Source organism: Rhinolophus hipposideros (genome assembly GCF_964194185.1).
Source record: "Rhinolophus hipposideros genome assembly, chromosome: 16".
Taxonomy (NCBI): Eukaryota; Metazoa; Chordata; class Mammalia; order Chiroptera; family Rhinolophidae; genus Rhinolophus; species Rhinolophus hipposideros.
In genome coordinates this window covers 45,784,378-45,804,863 of record NC_138062.1, presented here as the reverse complement: position 1 = coordinate 45,804,863, position 20,486 = coordinate 45,784,378, and the positions used below count along the sequence as shown (strand labels likewise).

The window sequence follows — 20,486 nt, the reverse complement described above, 5'->3', positions numbered from 1 at the left end:
TAATCCAACCCAAGAAATAGAATTGAATCCAGGCTGCATTTGTATGAGAACTACTCTTCATTGAACTAAAAATGAACCTAAGCTGCCATTTTGAAGTCTTTGTTAAAAGCCAGCTAAAATTAAATCATGAGAAAAATATTCCTAGTCATGTTTTCTGAGGCAAACTGATTTAAGCCAGTCTTAATTGTATTATACTTGGGTATTATATCAACTTTTTTCTATGCCAGATATGGAAAATACTGATCACCCTATTTTAAGGTGCAACTACCCGCTACCCCATCAACACTCCCTAAACTCCTTTTCTAGTTTTATCTTTCCCCAAAGCACTTATCAAAATTTGACAAACTATGTGTTTTACTTATTTGTTTCATTTATTGTCTGTCTTCTCCATTGGAATGTAAGTTCCATGAAGGCGGAGGTTTTAGTCTGTTTGGTCACTGCCATATCCCCAGGGCCTAGAAAAGTACTGGCACAGAGTATACCCGCAACAAATACTGTTAAATGAACAAACTAGCAGGATTCATTGTGTACATTAACCAAAACATTTACTTTTAGCAACATACATTCTAACTCAAATTCATTCAAGGTGCATTTTAACAGCTATATACTACATTGTATATTATTTTTTATTTTTATTTTTTATCTTTTACTTTTAGAAGTATAAAATCAGTGCTCCCCCAAAATAAGGAAGGCACAGAGAAACGTTCTTTGATGTTAGTCATTCAATCAGCCAACATTTATTGAATGACATCTTTGATGAATACACTGTATGTAATAGGTGGGGAATGGTGGAGGGGGAGAAATAATAAAAAGCTTAAGGCAAAGATTCTGCCTTTAAGAAACTTGTAGTTAACTTCAGACACAAGAAATAGATCCAATGCATTAAATCAAATTAATTAGACAAAAATGCCAGACAACAAAGTCCTCACAAATAAAATAAATACTTACTTGAGTACTTAACAAAGAATAAGGTGCATCGTGGGGAAAGAGAGTATGTTCAGTGGACAGTTAAAAAGGATTTAGATAAATGATTCCAAGAATCTGGTAATAAGAAATAAAGTCGAGGTGTTAGTGTTAAGGTCAGACCCCAGGGATCCTTGAATAGATTTTAGGCTTTATACAAAGTAAGTAGACAAGTATTGGAAGAGCATGTTTGTCTGTGTGTGTGTATGTTTGGTCAGGTAGTAAAATAAACAAACTCTACTCTTAAGACTTTTAATCTGGCATTTATGTTCAAAATTAATGACAGATTGGAGAGACTGGAAGCCGGGAGATTAGTTGGGAAGCTATTATAAGAATTTGTGTGTAAGATAATAAAACTTGAGGTACAGTTGGTCCTTGAATAATGCATGAGGTAGGGGCACCAACCTCCCGTGCTGTCAAAAATTTGTGTATAACATTTGACTCCCCAAAAACTTAACTACTAATAGCCTGCTGTTGACCTTACCTAAAGAAAAGAAAATGTTATTTAGAAAATCATAAAGAAGGAAAATACATTTACAGTACTATAAATATATATTTATTGAAAAAAAAATCCGCGGGTAAGTGGACCCGCTCAGTTCAAACCCATGTATGTCATGAAAGGGTCAACTATAGTGTGCTGTAAATGAAAAAGGGAAAGCCAAATGGCAGAGATGGGATAAGAATGACTTGATGACTAATTTAATAGGGGGACAAGGAAGACGAAGTAGTCAAATAGCCCGAGGTTTTAAACCTGACAATGTGGTGATAGAATAGATAAAAAGAAGAAAGTGACACAATGTGTATGCTTTTAGGCCTGCAGAGTTTGCAGTAATAGCAAGATATCTGAGTGAAACGTCCAACAGGAAGGTGTAGATGAGCCAGAACAAGAACACTCCATACAAAGATAGAATCACTCATAAAGTTACTGTCACCTGAAGACGCTGGTAATGCAACCAAGTTTCTGTGGCGAGCTACTTTGCTACAAGATATAAACTCTCCTGCGTAGTCTCCCCATCTCTCTCTGCATAGGTTGGCGTCCCCGTGTTGCTTTCTTAATTTTAAGTTTTAAAATTGGCAAGTAATGCATGATTATATTCTTTTTCTTTTTTAACTTTTATTTATTCAAGTGTGTTTTTCCAGGGCCCATCAGCTCCAAGTCAAATAGTTGTTTCAATCTGGTTTTGGAGGGCACAGCTCACAGAGACCCATGTGGGGATGGAACTGGCAACTTTCTTGTTAAGAGGGCCACGGTCTAACCAACTGAGCTAACCTGTCGCCCCCATGATTACATTCTTACAGTAAAGATTCAAACCATAGAGGGAACAGATCCATTGACCCACCCAAACCCCTCCCCAGAGAAAACACATATTAATGGTTTTGTGTGTCTTTTCAAACAGTTTTCTACGCAGTTACACACATACGGGCACATATAGAAATGCATGGGTTTGTATTTGTTTGTTCTACATAAGTGGAATCATGTTGTACCATACCTTCAGCCCATTAACAGCTGCTAAGGAAGCCTCACTGCCAATTTGCTGTAGCTGTGGGGGACCCAGGCGGGAGAGTTCAGCTGCCAGTTGCCAATACCTCCAGGATTTTAACTGATACTAATTTCAGGGAAGGTTTTGAACATCAGGAGTTTGGCTGATGCATCAGATTAAACTGGACCCTGCCAGATAGATACTCTATTGCAGTTTAGTACCACACACCATTTTTCCCTCCCCTCTCACCAAACCCCACACACTCTTTTGGAAATTTCATTTTTCACTCTAACCCTTAGGGAGGCAGCAAGATTCAAAGTCTACTCCTCCAGTAAAAATTAGTTCTTTAAAAGTGGATTTGCAATACCAGAAATCCTAAATATTTCTAGATTCTTTCTTTCTGTTTTTTCGTATCTTTTATTTCAGTCTGTACCTTTCCTCTCCATAATTTTTCATTCCAGTTATCTTGCCTAAGAAAAGACTTTGTCTTTAAAACTCAGGGGGATGAGGAAGATAGTGAAGAACTGAGGTGTGGTGGTCAAAAGCTGCTGAAATTTAATTCTTTTGTGTTTTAGTTCCTGATTAAAGCTTCCTAAAACCATAGTAATTGTATGCCTGCTTATAATGATTTACTTTAAAGCACATTTAAATGTTGCAGCAACATGCATTTTATTTAGCACAGTCCATTTTTAAAGTTCTAACTGTGGGAAGCTATATATGTTCATAATTACAGTTTATTTGAATGTGTAATATTTTTGGAACAGTGAAGTACCATACTTTGGGGGGGTGGAAGAAAAATAATTTATGCATTTTTAAATGAATTAAAGGTTTGTTTTTTTTGTGTTTTTTTTTGTAATGTTCAGTCTCTGGGATAATTTCAATATTCATTGGTTCTGTTTTATAACATAAGCTATGAATAAAAATATCTTTATACTATGGAATCTTACTAATGTGGTTTTAAAATCCATGTCATGCAGCCACCACCAACTACTTTGATGACTGTGGTGATTAAATAATCTTTGAGAGATATTTCTCTTATATTGAATTCCATACCAAATAATTTTTGCAAGTAAGTGGAGGTGTCTTTCAAAGGATCAACTGAAAATTATTTCTATGTCATCAATAACTAGCTATAATCATGTTATTAGAAAAGTATGGCTGAAGCCACTTTGAAAACTCATCAAGTCCATTCACCCAATTTCATATGGAAGGATGACCAATTCTAAAGGCACTTAGGGACTATTTCAGAACTTTCTCCCATAATGCGTTCTACACTTTTACAGTTCTTTTCAAGATTCAGCACCTAGCACTATGTTGGCTTTGGAGATAGATTCAAAAAATAATCTACTTGGGACCAGCTTGCCCACCCCAAGTAAATGAGATGTATACATACCTAAAATTACAGGGGAATATAATACATGAGTGAAAAGATAATTTGTGGATGGGATTATCCCAGAAATACTTTCTGGAAGAGGTATAATTTGATCTGGGCTTTGGGAGACATATAGGATTTAGATTAATGGAGAAGAAAAGGGAGAAGGTTTCTCATATAAATGGTGGACCTGTCAAAAATTATAGGTCTAGTCTAACTAGAGTTGAAAAGTAGTAGATGAGGTAAGGCAAGGTGTTTTCCCAGGGGACTCCCAAAGCCTGGACGAGAATGGCTTAAAATATATTAAATAGCTAGAAGACACCGAGCCTTTTTAAAAAGGATGTAAAATATGCAAACATTATTTTAGTGAGATTTATCTGGCTGGAGTGGACAGACCAAGTTAGGAGTTGGGAGATTTTAGAAGGAAGAGTATTGATTAAGGAGACATTACACATGCATCAAACGTTTAAAGAAATATTCTTACCTGGCAGGGGAGATACCATGATCACGAAGGTGGTTTTCCCAGGGAGAAGCTTATCCACTACACTCCGGATGTGCTGACCCCTGCGATTTCCCCAAATGTGGGAAACTCGACTGCGTAATTTGTGGTAGTGGGGGACTGCGTTCGCGCTCTCCCCTGAAGTATTAAATTAAAAAAAAAAAGTTTAAAGAAATAAATGTGTCCTGTGACACAGCATTTCTACTCCCAAGAATTTATCCTAAAGAACTAATCATAGATGCACATAATTTAGTACAGTATATTTATATAACAATAAATTGGAAACTTAAATTGACCAATAGGTGGCTGGCCAAATATTATTATCATACCACTATGTAGTGGACAATTATGGAACCATTAAAACTGGTTAAAACTATTATAGACTAATGTCATAAAAAGATGACATACTGTCAAAGGAAAAAGGAAGTTACAAAATACTGTGTACTCGTATAGTATGATTCTGTGCAGGTAAAAGGAAAAAAATGGATGTATGAATGTGAGTGTGTACGTGTGTATCTCTCTGTGTGTAACTGCTAAGTTAAACAAATATGACACATGTTGATTGCATAGAAAATGCAATTTTTGTCCTTTTAAGCATGTATTCATTGGTGTTATCTTTTCCTGCCCTAAGATGAAGTATGGAAAAGGCCTATCCTCTTAGATAATAGGAAGTCCTTTAGCCAATTATACTCCTAAAACGCCACAATTCAATCTTAAGTAATAGTAAAATTTCAAATTTAACTTTGTATTCACTTTTCTTCCCACCCCAATCTTTGACTACTTCAGTCTGAAATCTTATAGTGGGGAAAGTTGGGGCTGGGGGGAGATCCCTCTGCAGTACTCGCTAGACTTAGGATGGCTCATCAGGAAATGTGAACTCTAAAACCACCTCTATACCCCGGACTGGTAAATTAATCAGCGCAATTTTTCATTACCTCGTGAGAAAAATGGAACTAATATTGCTTGGCATACATGCCTCTTCGATTTATTATGAGCATCAAATTATATCATAGAAGCAGAATTATTTTTATAGAGTTAAAAAGTGTTTTATTGGTATATTATCAAATACAATCCACTATACCAGGAATCCAAAAAATCAAATGCCTTCAGGAAGCCAGGAAGGTAACCTAAATGACTACTCAGGCCAAGGGTAAGATGATAAATAGCCACTGCCACCTGACCTGGACGTTGGGTGGGGAAGATGGTGAACCGAGAGAGAGAGCTCATGCCTAGTAAGAGGGAGCAGCTACTCCTCAGATCTCAGCTGCTTATGCCTTGTAGAAATATAGGCCGTGTGACTAGATCCTCTGATGGTTCAGGGGAAGCCAAAAATTCTGATTTTTATGTGAAATCTTCTGATTTTCCAATATTGACTACTGATTTAAATATCAAACACCACAGAGACCAACAATATGAGAGTTGAGCTAATAATTAATAAAGACTAGATTCAGTCCCCAGGGCATGACTTCATAATTTCTGCACTAGCCTATAAACAATTTGAAAGCAGAGTCCATGACTTTCCTCTCAATATTCGATACAACGTCTGATGTATTTGGTGCTTCATAGCTGCTGGTAAAATGATGGATGCATGATGCTAAATTAAAAGATGTCACATAACTCAATACCTCCTTTTGGCCTTTTGTGTGAATCTTCTTTATATTTATGTAAATGTAATTGTAACAATCCTTCCTTTTGTGTTTCCCCTGCTGGTCAAAGTAGAGTAGGGAAAAGGAAGCTAAAGGAATAGATGTAAATAAGAGACTGAGCAAAGAGATAAGTTAAATAAATAAAATCATAAGATATTTAGTTATTTCTGGTGCTCTACTTAAGCTCCTGTAAGGAGGTTAGATGGGTCTGACTGAAGTGGAGATATAGCTAACTAAAGAGGTAAATGAGAAGAAGAGAAGCACTTAGGGGATGTGAGTCTCTGTTGTAGAGACAGCAGGTAGTCAGAAATGACTTCCTGAGACTGTGATGCTATTTGATTCAACAAGTGATTTAATTCAACAAATATCTATTGAATGTTTACTGTGGACTATGTGGGCAAACAAAGACCTCCAGCCTTCGTGGAACTTATATTTTCATGGGGGAGACAGACAGTGGACGTGATAAATTAAAAATTATAAAGTGTATGTTAAAAGGTATGATGGTCAATTTTATATGCCAGTTCGCTAGGCTATCGTCCTTAGTTATACAATCAAACACTAATCTAGGTGTTGCTGTGAAGGTTATCCTTGATAATCTGGAGAGACCAGATTCAATCAGTTGAAAGACCCTAAGAGTAGAGAAGTAAGGCTTTACTGAAAAACAAGAAATTCCATCTATGGACTGTAGCTTTCGCTCCTGTGGGCAGATTTAGCCAGCCCTTCCTGACTGTCGGCCCTGTGGATTTTGGACTTGCCTAGCTAACCCCCACAGCTGCATATGCTAGTTCCTTACTACAGCCATATCTCTATATCTATATCTATATCGGTTAAAATTATATCTATCTATACGAGGCAAGGCCAAGATTTGGACTCAGTCTGGCTCCAGAGACTGTGTTCTTCACTACTAAGCGCTACATGAGGAAAAGCCATGTGAATGTGACCAGAAGGGTGAGTGATGGACCTTAAACACTGTCAAGGTCCCGTCCTTCAGCTCAGCGCAGACCGCAGCGATAGGTACAGGCAGCCAGGGATGGGCGACTTGGGGGCTGGGGTTCCTGGAAAAAGAAGACAGAAAAGCTTTAGCCAAGAAATGGAGTCAGAGTCACAGGCTGGGACAAAATGAACCTTGAACCAAAGGGCAGAAAGCAGGTGGAGACATAAACAGGTAGATGTCAGCCTCTGGAAGTCAACCCTGAAAAAGGTTAAGAGAATGGAGTGGAAACAGAATGTCCTACACGTTGCTGCAGACAAACTAGAATTGAATTTTACTTCTTTGCAGTGAGGTACATCTGGAAAAAAAAAAAGATAGTTTTATAGCAGTTTATCTGGAATCATGGTCATCATAGCAAAACTGAAATTCTGTTTTACTCCTTTTTTTGTGAGGATGCGGGTGTATGCAAAAACTGGGAATAGTGAATGTGCTGAAATAACAGTGAGCAGCTTTGAGCAGACTCTGAGTGTATTTATAGCTATCAAGCACACGAAACACGCCCACGTCATACACCCTCTCCCCAGGAATCCAGGATGTATAAAGAATAATACAAGGTGTACATTTTGCAGTCTATACCACACACGGTGTGCAAGGCATAATACCTTAAAAATCCTTTATAGTACCTGACCAGTGGTTTTTCAAAGCTATAAAATCAGTGACTGGAAGGCTCATAGATAGAATTGTTTTGAACGTAAGATTTTTTTCTTTTTCCAAACGTTAGCACTGACATAATCTGTCTGGATCTCTCAAGACATACCCGTTGTGATCTCAGATGAATGGATTGATGATAGGATGGCAAAGGGTTGGAACTCTTCCTTTTTATTCCATACGGTTCTCTACTGTTACTTTTAACAAAATATATTGCTTTTGTGATTACGAAAACTTCATTTTTTTATAAATGTCATAGGCTCTCTAGATAGAACTGTCTGGCTCTCTTAGCGTGAAATGCAAAGTGGACTATAGGGGTTACAGGCAGGACAGGTACTTCAGTCAGAGGGGCACTGCCCCAAGAGCCCCAAAGATTTAGGAATAAATTTGTGAAACTCTAGGACCAAATTCCAACCAATGCAGGCATTCCTTGTTTTATCGCGCTTCACAGATGTGTTTTTTTTCAAATTGAAGGCAAGACCCTCCACCAGCAAAAAAATACAGCTCGCTTTATTGCGGTTGTCTGGAACTGAGCCTGCCATCTCTCCAAGGTATGCCTGTAATAGTCTCTAGGCATGAAATACTGGAGCCCCGGTGGCCTTTTGATTTGTCATCTTTAGAGGCAGTAGAGAGACATACATCGTTTACCAGAAAAGTCATCACTTTCTCACTCCTCAGAATAAAAGGGAAAGGAATTACTGTGAGAGCCAGGCTCAGAACACATAGTACAAAGGATTGAGGGCATCTGGTTTCCTGTCACCAATTTAGTGAAGTGCAAAGAACAGAAAAGATTGGCAGTCTCAGAAATGTTTAATCTGGGAGAGAAGAACATAGGCAAGCATGTGTTGCCTTTTCTAGACCAAGTAGATCTCAAAGGTTTTAATGCAGCAAACACAAACCGAGTACCCATTGTGTACTACCGAGCTCTGTAGGGAGTTCATGGGGAAATTCTGCCTTCAAGGAGTTGATAACTTGACTTCTGCCTTTGCTTTCCAGGATTTTGCAGCAGCTTAAACACACTCTCTCTATTTCTTGCAATTGGGTTTGCTTGTTTGTTTTGTTTTGTTTTGGTCTCTCACTGTTTCTCTCACAAGTTTTTCCATATATTTGATGGGTGGTGGCCTTTATTTTTTTACTTCAATTCTCTCACATCTGATGTCCCAAGAGAAGAACAGACAGATTAACAATATGTTATCTGTTGGAGTGTTTTCAGTGACTCCCTCCTCAGGGTTTCTAAAGTCACAAACGCTCACGGACAGGAGAGAACATCTCTTTCTCCGAGCTGTTAATTCCTCCATTAGGTATAAACCATCTTTTCTCTTGTAATATAATTTCATAATGAGTTCTCTTTCAGAATAATCATAATAGCAAAAGTTATAAATCCATTCTTTCTTGCTCTTAATTGGTCAGTTAGTTTCTAACCATCTGACTGCTTTGGCTCTATGACACCTAGCAACATCACACTAGCAGGTTTCAGCTGCTTCTGTTACTATGTGACTAACTGTCACCCACACGGGGAACAAAGAAAAGCCGAAGTCACCTGGCTTCTGATCTACCACAGGTCCCCAGAATTCTTTCTTTCTTTTTTCTTTTTAAATCATAATGTGGAGCTAATGGAATGCTCTGAAGGGAAACCCGAAATAATCTAATGCCTGGATTCATAGGAACAGGGAGAAATAAAACAAATACAACTTATGAAGGCCATTTATTGAAAAGAAGAAATAAAGGATGACACCAAGGCACATTTTATTCTTTTCCTGTTCTTTGCTCTCCAGCAAGAGAGCACTATGTAGAACACCCTTCCTAGTCTCCATGCCTGTCAGTCATGCTTTTCAGGATGAGGCTCCCTCTCCTCAAGCTCAAGCAGGCCTTTGCTGAGAAGCAGCCCAGGACAGGAAAAGGATAGTAAGTGAAGGGGAGCAGAATATGTCATCCCAAAATAAGCCACTTTGGCATACTTATTAATTTGAATTAAAGTTACTTGATAAACAGCTGGTACAGAAAGGATAGGCTGACCCTCTTTTGTCCCTCAGAAAGCAGAAAATAAATCTCCCATGTGACACATACCTTCCCTGTACCAGGAGAGTAGAAAGCATCCTTCTCACCAGAGATAGGGAATTTAGGGCCAAAAAGATTGTATTAAACAAACCTTGTTACTGCCTCAATCATTTACTACCCCAAGCCCAAACTTCTATGTCCTGTCAATTCTTCACAAATTTGTTATCTTTGTCTAAAAGGTATAAAAGCTGTCTGCTTTGGTCGCTTCTCTAAGTCTCATATTTCTATGGCTCTCACATACAAAAATAAATGTGTTTTTCTCCTATTAATCTGTCTTGTGTCAAATTAATTATTAGACCAGCCAAAGAACCTAGAAAGGAAGAAGGGAAAAGTTTTCCTCTCCTACATAAACCAGGACAAACCAAATAACACAAAACGTGTTCTTTCAAATTCGGACAGAGTTCAGAAATCTGTACAAATTCAGAGGTGAGAAACCGTTTTTAGTTAGGACAAAACAAGGAAGGGGTAACCAAGAGAGTGGCTTTTGAATTGAGCCTTGAAGAATGGGTAGGATTTTCCTGGCAGAGATGATGGATAGGGAAAGATAACAACCTGCTTCTGTCACGGTGTCCGTTTGTAACTTTATCTCCCTGAGTTGCAGTATCTTCCTCTATAAGATGAGGACTTGAAAATCTGGGAGGTTCCCCCCAACTCACCTCTTGTAGTAGCATGCAACACAGACTCCAATTGAACTTTGGCTAATCTAATATTTGCATGGATCTTGACCAAGATCTTTCCCATTCACCTCTTTTCTGCCACTTTTTGTCTTTCTCCATTCCCCCCGATTTATCCTCTTTGCGTTAATAATGAAATGATCACAGTTTATGTTGTGTAGTTATCAGCTAGTGCCGTGATTATGCTGCGTCTACACCACCACACTTCAGTGGCTTATGACATTAATTGTCATACTCACAGGTTTCTGGGGTAGCTGCTCCAGCCTGGACGTTGCTGGGTGATTCTGCTTTACCCTCCAGCCTTAGTAGGCTTCAGTTTGTTCTCATTATCCCTTTTAAAGAATGTTTTGGATCCTAACCTTTGTCTACACCATCTCCCAACACATCCCTTACGTGGAAAAAGACACAGATAAATATTCATCAGCTAAATCAACAGAAAAACCACAAAAATTTCCAGTGTCTTGTTTAATGTCAAAATGAGTGTTCTAGAAATAGCTTAAATCAAACCATAAGGAACTGCCGTCTGGACTGCTTTCCACAAGGTTTATACACATGGCACAATTAACCATTCTTGTGTGATAAAAGTAACGATGAGTATTCCAGTAATATCTCATTAAATAAACCTAGTATTTAAAAAGATGGGAAAATCTAGGGTGGCAAGGTCACAACCCTTATACTTTTTCTAAAGGAAGTGTTTGATAAATTATTAATGAAAAAATTATTAATGAAAATTAATGAAATTAAATAAATTATTAATGAAAAAAAGGGACCGATTCGCCTTTCTCAAGAAGTCCTTCTGAACACCCTTGAAATTCTGTGGCAGCATTTCTTTGCATATGAATGATGAACAAATTAAAAATCATATTTATTTATTTGTTAACACAGGTCTAAATGAAGTTCTCCTTGGAAATTTGGTGGGAATTAGCCCATATTCCAGGAGAGCTTTAAAATACTAACGTGTAGATGTGAAAAAGAACTTTATAAATCAGACTGTAAGTCACGTGAGTCTTTCAGGTCATTATTCTGAATTAGACTTTTCACTGTGCTAAGCCATTTTACCCACCTCCTGATGATGTAGGAGGGATAGCAAACGAAAAATTGCTTTGGATGTTTTAACCCAGATCAGTCAGGCCAGACAAACCTCATTGCAATCGTGACCCAACTGTACCACACTAGGACCCAACTGCACTGCACTGAAAAGAAAGGCCATGAGAAACCCAAAAGAATACGAGCATTATCCTTCCAAAAGTGGCGCTGCTTATCTCTGAAAGTAATTCTTCCTCCATGGGATACAGATGGACAGTCCCTGTTTATTCTTCAGAAAGTGTATTTTTCTAACAGTTCACTGTAATGATTGGTTCGAGTATAAAAATGTGTATGTGCTTTTGCTTACTGTTTGTATTTCCAGTTTCTGGCAGCAATAGACTTCTTACCTTAAAATGTTAAATCCCCGTGCATTGGAGTAAACATCATTTTTCATTTATTACTGTACCACCAATTTTATGATGATTTACTGTTAGTGATTCTGTGTTTCTTTACAAACTTAAAAATCAAGTAAATTTTTCTTAATTTTCTCTCCCATTCTCTCTTCCAGAGCTCTTGAACCCTTGATTTTTCATTTTGTTTTGTTGTTGGTTTTGTTTTTTCCTTACTACCAAATCTTCCCCTTTTTACTTTCCCAATCACATTTAGGCGCCATCAAAAACCTTAAACTTTTTGGAATTGTCCTTTGGCAAGGGTTATGTTTATGTGTTTCAGTTCTGAAATGCAGTGCCAAAGATTTTAACTTCACTCAGCCTTTAATCAAGCTAATCAAATCACAGATTAAGCTTTCCAAATTCACAGCTTGCTCATGAACTAGACAAGTGTGGGATGGGGGAGGAAGCTGGAACACTGGGTACTGCATGCTCCCCTCTGTCCCTCTGTCACCTCTTTTACCAAGAAAATTTTCTTAAGCTCCCAGCTAAATGACCAATTCTTTTTAACCCTCCTTCCTTTACAGTAATTTTCAGTATTATTAGTGCTTCTCAATCTTTTATAACCTGTACACCTAATTTTTCAGTCTTACCGTCTATAATTTTATTACAAACATCAGAGTGTCCCCCCCAATGTATAAAATTGTAATATTGAATTCCTTTCCACTCACATACACCTAGAGATTCTCAACCCCCTGGAGTGTGGAACGGAGGGGACAGGGCTTGACTCTTCCCTCTCCCACATTGCCCGCTTTGAGAATCACTGGTCCACCTCTACTGCTCCTTGGAGTTTGGTTAGTAAATCTGTCAAAATTGAAAAAGAAATTCCAAAGAGTAATTCCTTACTGTTGGAGATATTCCAAATTGCATTAAACTGAGAGTTGGGGCTATAAATAGTGAATTAATTGGTCCCTGGGGAAAATATCCAGGTTTCTAGTATGAGATTCTACAGTTGGTACTAGAATCTTGCAATAGTGACTTTAGGTTTTGCAAGTAATAAAAACTAGCAGCCCACAATGATCCTTGTGCTTTTTTGAAGTGTGCTAAAGGGAATTTAGAAAGCTGTTGACTAGTCGAAATGAGTTCTCTATTTTCAATCACTTTTCTAAAATATGTGGTTCTGTAGTTCAATTTTTATACTAAATTGGCTATGCACATTCCTAAAAAAAATAGATCTAACAGTTAGTGATTGACAAATGGATAAGGCTCAACACTGGGACAATGTGGTAAGCTTGTCTTCTGTTAGCATTTCTCCAACCTCAGAAACTTTGGTATTTCTAAAGCTGAGGGGTTTTGGGGTTTCGTTTTTCTGGCTTTTCTTTTCTTTTCTTTGTTTTTCTTTTTTACCTTCCTAAAGGAGGCATTGAGGTAGAATTTGTCTGTGAGTGTGAAGCGTTGAAAGTATTAATTTACACATGTTTTTCATTTGTGGGACTATATTTTTCCCTTTAGTTATCAATATGCAATAAGCATATCCATAGCACTTTTTTTCTTAAAAATGGTTTATAAATATTATCTCATTAACCCTTACTGCCCCCCTATGGAGTAAGGCAATGTTTCTCTCTCTCTCTCTCTCTCTCTCTCTCTCTCTCTCCCCCCCCTTCCGTCCCCCTCTCCCTCTCCCTCTTCCTCCTTCCCTCTTCCTCTCTCTCCCTCTCCCTCTCACTTTCACTCTTTCTCTCTCTCTCTCTAAACTGGGCTGACCAAATCTTCCAGAAATAAAGAAATTTGTCCAAAGCAAATTGTGTAACACTGTTGCAACTGGAAATAGAGTTCAAGACATCAGGGTCTAAAATTTCTCAATCAAGTTGTAGTAAATTATAAAATTTGACTACATATATATATATATATATATATATATGTATGTATGTATATATATATATATATATATATATATATATATATATATATATATAAAATCAAGGAAGTTTGTTTAAAACAGAATTTTCTTTAGAGGGTGTCTATTGGCATCATTACATGAAAAAAAAATTCCTAAATAAGTATATGTGAAAATTTATAAGAAATACAAAGCATACATTTACTGCTTCCAATATTATGGAGATCTTGACTAATAGTTACTAGTATTCAGAAATGCTTCAGGTCAGGAAACCGAAGACTAAATCTATTTCTAAATCTATTTAATTCTCTCTAGAACATAATACCCTCTTGAAATATATTTGATAGTTCAATGACCAGTCCTTGTTCCATTGCCAGAAATATGTTCCTGGCAATGGTGTGCAATACTTGGCCTTGCTCTGATACTATTTTTTGGCCGTTGACTACAAATGTTTAAGTTTCTTTCATGGGAGTCAATGATGCTTTACAATGATGCTTTTCCTACCCTGGTGATATATCATTTTAATATATTTCATCATGGGAATATGTGTAAATTCAAGAGATTTAAGGTTCTGAACCATGAATGTAACTTTTGAGTATAAATGTAATATTTTGGTGGTAGAATGTTTTAAAGGATACCTGGATGCTAGGTAAACTTTCTGAGGCCACCTTATTAGGTGTGGAGTTGTCTGACTCCATATGAACCACCTTGTTTCTGGTGTACTAAGTACCTCCTAATATCTCCTCCAGCTGCTGGGCTTTTTCACATTTTTCTTTAGGGTGGGAGTATTGTAGGGGAGAAATGTCCTTGCCATGATCGCTGCTCCCAAAGCTGTACCAGACTGCTAGCACATACACTACCATGCTTAAAGGAGCTGCATTTAGGATCAATATATAGTGAAACTCACTTACTGTCTTTAAAGTGACATATGCTCTTTACCTGTGAAATTCTCACATGACAGTAAAGTACAAAGAAGAAAATAAAAATATAATTAAAATCCCATCACCAGAGAAAACATCTGACAGTGTGGTGAGCATTCTCCAGGCACTTCTCTCTACACATCTACACATTTGTAGACAAATGCAATTTTACATAAATAAAATCACACTGCACATGCTATTAAAAAACATGCTTCTTTTCAGTCAATGATTTCTCCCAGACATCTTTCCATTCCCATCAATACAGAACTACTTTCTTGTTTTATAGGCTGCAGTGTATTCCACTGAATCCATACATCATTATTTACTTAAATTCTAGTCTGTTTCTGAATTTCTACTGTTGTAAACAAAGCCATGATGAGTATTCTTCAACTACATCTGTTCTCACTTATTCATTTATTTCTTTTGGAATAATTCTTGTATGTGGAGTTTTGGATCATTTTTATGCATATTGACAAACTCTCCTCTAGAAATATACAAATTTACATTCTCACCAACAGGACATAAAAGTAGCCATTTTCTGAAACCATCTCCAACTCTGAATATTATTAACCTTTTTAATATTTATCAAATGGACCCCAAAATGATATTTCATTAATATTCTATTTGGCTAGTCTTTGATTCCTAATAAGGTTAAACATCTCCTGTGTTTATTGGTCATTTGGATTTCTTCTTTTTGTAAATTTCCTGTTCATTTCATTTGTCACCTTTCATTCCTTATTTCCCCCTACATATGTATATATTTTTAAAATTTTTAGACCTTTATTATGTATCATGTTGCAAAACATTTTCCCAATTTGTCTTCTGACTTTCTCCCTCCTTTTTGGTGTGAGTTGTGTTTATTTTTTGTTTGGTTGTTTACAACACAAAAGTTTAAACAGTTAAAATTATAAATCTTATCTTTTTTGGTTCCTGGATTTTTGCTGCATAGTTTAAAAAGGCCTACCATATCCCAAAAGTAAAACTATTTACCTATTCCTTTCTTCTAGTATTTTCAGTGTTTCATCTGTCACACATCTTTTATCCATCTAACAGGTATTCACCTGTAAGGAGGTGAAATCTTGATCTGTTTTGTTTTTCTGAATGACTGACATACTGTCCCAAACCCTCACAGAATGATCTTTTTTAATAAAAAAGCACTTATTTAAAATGCTACCTTTATCATATAAATTAATATGTGTGAATATATCCAGCATAGTGATTAAAGCATTGTATTTGGAATCAGACTTAAATAAAATTTGATCATTTCTTGTGAAGGTTTACTAATGTGATTTATAGTTTTGTTGCTATTGAAATTGATGTGTTGTCTGTCAATATCTTTTATAACTAGGTATTTTTTGTCTATAAGCCAACATTAATTTTGTATATATAGTTTAAAGTCACCTGCAAAAATGATACCGTTGCTGCTTTCATTCCTTATTTGCCTCCTTGGTTAATATATTAGTGGCCCCTCTATTTTACTCCAGACTTTAATGAATTAAAGAAATATTCATATAATCCGACTTCATTAAGTGTTTTTATCGGAAATGGATGTTAAATTTTATTAAGTGCATTTTTGGCATCAATCAAGGAGATCATACAGTTTCTCTCCTTTGACTTATTAATATGGTGGATTATATTAATAGTTTTTTAAAGCTATAAGCTACATTTGCATTTCTGGAATAAATCCCACTTGGTCATGGAGTTACAGCCTTTTAATGTACTTCTGAATTCTATTCAAGATATGCAACATTATTTTTGCGTTTATAATTTGATTGTAAACAATGTGTCTTAGCAGTCCCACCATTTTTTAGTCCTACTTCAAGTAGTAATTTCGAAGTCAATTCATTTAAAATATCATGTGTATTACAAAATGAAACTACTATCACATGTAGAGAGTGAAATTGTCTATATGAATTTGCTTAAACAATAGTTCAATTACATTAAAATTTTGAAACCATAGGTGTATACCCAAGACAATTGAAACATGTGGCCACACAAAAAAAAGTGCTCACCAAAGTCCATAGCATTATTCATAATAGCCAAAAACTGGAAATAACCGAAATGTGCACCAATTGATGGCTGGATAAACAAAATGTGTTATATCCATACAATGGAATATTATTCAAAAATAAAAAGAAATAAAGTACTTATACATGCTACAACATAAACAACAATTTTTAAAACATTATGCTAAATGAAGAAAGCCAGCCACAAAGAGCCACATGCTGTGGTTCCATTTATATGAAATGTCCAGAATGGGTAAATCCATAGCGACAGAAAGTAAATTAGTAGTTACCAGAGACTAGAGGAAGTAGGGGATGAGAAATGACTACTGATGGGTACAAGGTTTCTTTTTAGGGTGATGAAATATTTTGAAATTAGATAGTGGAGATAGTTGTACCACTCTGTGACTATGCTAAATATTGTTGAATTGTACACTTCAAAAGGCTGAATTTCATTATATGTGAATCATATCTCAATGAAGTTATTTTTTAAAAAATAAGAATTGTATGAGGGGAAAGTATTGAAGCCACAGACGGAAGCAATTATTTACTCCTTTTTTTCCTCTTCCCAAAGGCTAGCCTAGGAATTTTGAAAACCCCTGTTAAAAACTTACTTTGCTGTAAAAGGAACAAAGAACACTCTAAATCTCTTGACTAACACAGACTAAGAAATTTATAAGGTTTCCAATCATCAGCCATAGACCTGTATTAATTTAATTGTAGATAGTTTAATTCTCCTGGTCTATAAAACTTTCCATTTTGCTAACAAAATGCTTTCCATTTTAACAAAGGGCTTTCCATTTTAGAAGATATAAATTTGATACCCATTTGCACAAATCCAGTTGACTTTCTATGTCTTTCTGCTCCTACTACAAAGGTAATGACAAATCTGCTGAAAGTGGGCTGGTGGTTGGATGTGCGGGTGTGATGGATACACAAACCTTGTAAAAAGGAGGGAGGAATGTAGGAGAACCGTGATGTGTTTATCAGAGAAGGGTGCTCTAATCCATAAACATTTTTTTCTAGGCTTTATACCCTTCTTGGAAAGGCTACTGTCCCTGTTGTCACCCTCCAGAACCATCTAGAAGCACCTGATCCTCACGGCAATCGCTGAAAGACCACATCAACTCAAGTGAGTCACCAGTCAAGACCCACGTTAACCTTTTGTTGTCATTGTTGTTGTCTAAAGGGCCTTGTTACTTCACCCAATCAGTCAGTCAGAGTCTGGTGTAGGACTCTTTTAGGAAAATGTAATCAAGTCTGTGTTTAACACTTCATTGCCAATTCAGTAGGGTGTGTGAATGAACACCAATTTGGAAATTATAGTACTGTAGGGTGCAGTAGCACTGATTTCAATCCTCACACAGGAAAAAAATCTACCACTGTGTTTGTCCTCACCTGCAATCACTGTAGATGCAGCCATATGTCTTTGAGAAACTTGGATTTAATTTCTGAAATACCATTTTAAAGTGTTTTATTATCTAATAGTTGTTAGGACTGGGTATCTGCACTGGAGCTATGCTTTGAGAAGCAACTAATACATGGAAAATGTTTGCCTTTTATAAACAATCCAGTGCTGTACTACTAATGCTTCCACGACTACTGCTTCTACTACAACTACTAATAATAGAATAATAATTATATAGAGCTAGACATGTCCTTGTCCAATTTACTTGGAATCTATTATTTAAACCAAAAAAAAGAAGGCTAGGATTCCTGATAATCAATCTAATAAGGGGTAGCTGGAGCATTTATTATAATAGCAAGTATACCAGAAGGGAAAAATGTTATAAAATATGTCTTCAAGGATGATGTCACTATTTAGTCACTATTAGTGGGCAAAAATTTTAAGAAATTTTCCTAAAGTGTCAGTTCCTCAAAAAGTTAATCAGAATAACCACATGGTCCAGCAATTTCACTCCTAGGTGTAGACCCAAAGTAACTGAAACCAGGGACTCAAATACCGAAAGTGCCAAAAAAATGTCTACAAGTGGACACCTTGGTCAACGTTGCTCAAGCAGTAGTTCGCCGTAATCAGACATGTTTGGACGCTGATGGTCACCACTTTGGGTACCTCTTGTAATTGCAGAAGTCAAACGTGACTTGAATTTATCTTTTGTTATCGCTATATATTGAGTATTACAATTTTAATACAGTTTTCTCCTTTCTTAAAACGGGTATACATGTTTTTGGCACCCTCTGTATACACTGGTATGAGAACGTTCACAGTCGTGTTACTCACAATAGACAAAAGGAGGAAAACCCAAATGTCCATAAGAATGAATAAACAAAATGTGCTGTATAATGCAATGGGATATCATTCATCTGTAACAAGGAATGAAATTCTGATGCATGCTACAACATGGATGAAACTTGAAAATATTATGCTAGGTGAAATAAGCCAGACACAGAAAACACAACTATTTTATAACTCCACTTATATAAGGTTCCTGGAATAGGCAAAATCATAGAGACAGAAAATAAAATTGAGGTTACCAGGGACTGGGGGCAGAAACGGATGAGGTGTTATTGTTTAATGGGTACAGAGATTCTGGTTGGAAAGATGAAAAAGTTCCGGAAAATGAATAACATTGAGAGTGTACTTAATAGCACTGAATTGTACACTTCAAAATGATTAAAATGGTAAGTTTTATGTGTATGTTACCACAATTTAAAAAATCATGAGTGCACAGAGGAAGAGAGAGAGAGAGAGAAGGAGAGAGAGAGAGAGAGAGAGATTCAGAAGTACTAAGTGATTTGCCTGAGGTCACCTCACAACACTTGCCAGAGTTGGGACTTAAACGTCCTCCAACTGGCCCAGGAGCTTCCTACACTGCTCCTACCATCTCCATCCTCTGGCCATTACAGCATCAGTGCTGAAACAAAGCAGAGAGGTGCCTTCTTTGACTTCAGCTGGGAGTGAGGACATCAGGTGAGTCAAACTTGGGGGGCTCTGTGTATGACTGCAAATGGCCATGGAAAATGTCATGAATATTGATTTGGGGGTACAAACCAATTTTAGTAAGCAGACAAATTCACCAAATTGAGATCTGCAAATACTGAGGCTCAATCAATGGCATTTATGAAATTTTTTAACTTGGCAACTCTGAGAAGTGATTTTCAAAGAGATGGCTACAGATTTGGGTAAGGTGCACGGTCTCATTCTGGCATACTTGGACGAACAATTCTTCAACATACATGGAAACATATCTAGCAGTCATTTACATGCTTCCATGCATGTAAGAATCACTTGGGGGAGCATGTTAAAATGCAGAATGTGGGCTTCAGCAGAGAGGTTCCAGGGATTTAGGATTGAGCCCAGGAACCTTCATTTTTAAAAGCAGGCTCAGGTGATTCTGACAAATTTTGGAAAGAAAATATATAGAAATTCTAAACCTCGGTCTGTCAGTTGTCAATGCACCACAGCCAAAGACCACCAGTAAGTCAAACAAATTGGGGTTTATGGACTGGGCTCATTGCAATCACATAGACCACACACCATGGGGGAACTCTGGGGACATCTCATTAAGAAAAAGTTATTAGAAACTTTCTATGGGAATTCGGCTTGTGTTAGACATTTTGAGGGTGAGTTCAAGAAAGAGACATTTGCCATGGCTTGGGAGCTATCGGGAAGTAAGAGCAAGTCCCTGATGGAGTATCTTAATCATTTTTAGCTAGAACACAGGGGGAATGAAGTGGAGCTACAGCGGCAATTGGTAAAGAACCAGGAGTTACTCTGCTAGAAGAGAGGGCATTTGATCATTTTTATAGCTTTGCTTTTGTTGAGTTCAGACTCAGTTACAGAGTGGTCTTGTTTTTGTTTTTACTTCATCACTGACACAGAGTGACCTCATCTAATATTCATGCTCTCAGACATTGTTTGTGCTCAACAGGAGAGCATGATGGCCTAGCTACTAGT

The 20,486-nt window shown here is 36.9% G+C and overlaps 1 long non-coding RNA gene across 5 annotated transcripts in view; it reads left to right on the top strand.

Annotated features, from left to right (window-relative positions):
• The window catches only part of LOC308508693, a 31,680-nt gene that overhangs the window by 6,026 nt on the left and 5,168 nt on the right, over window positions 1-20,486 (top strand). For 4 of the 5 annotated variants that reach the window (XR_013995063.1, XR_013995064.1, XR_013995065.1 and 1 more), the window contains exon 3: window positions 17,594-17,699. This is a non-coding gene — a long non-coding RNA (uncharacterized lncRNA). Of the gene's footprint in view, window positions 1-17,593; window positions 17,700-18,492; window positions 18,631-20,486 lie in introns of those variants that run through there. The other variant, XR_013995067.1, reaches the window with a different exon arrangement.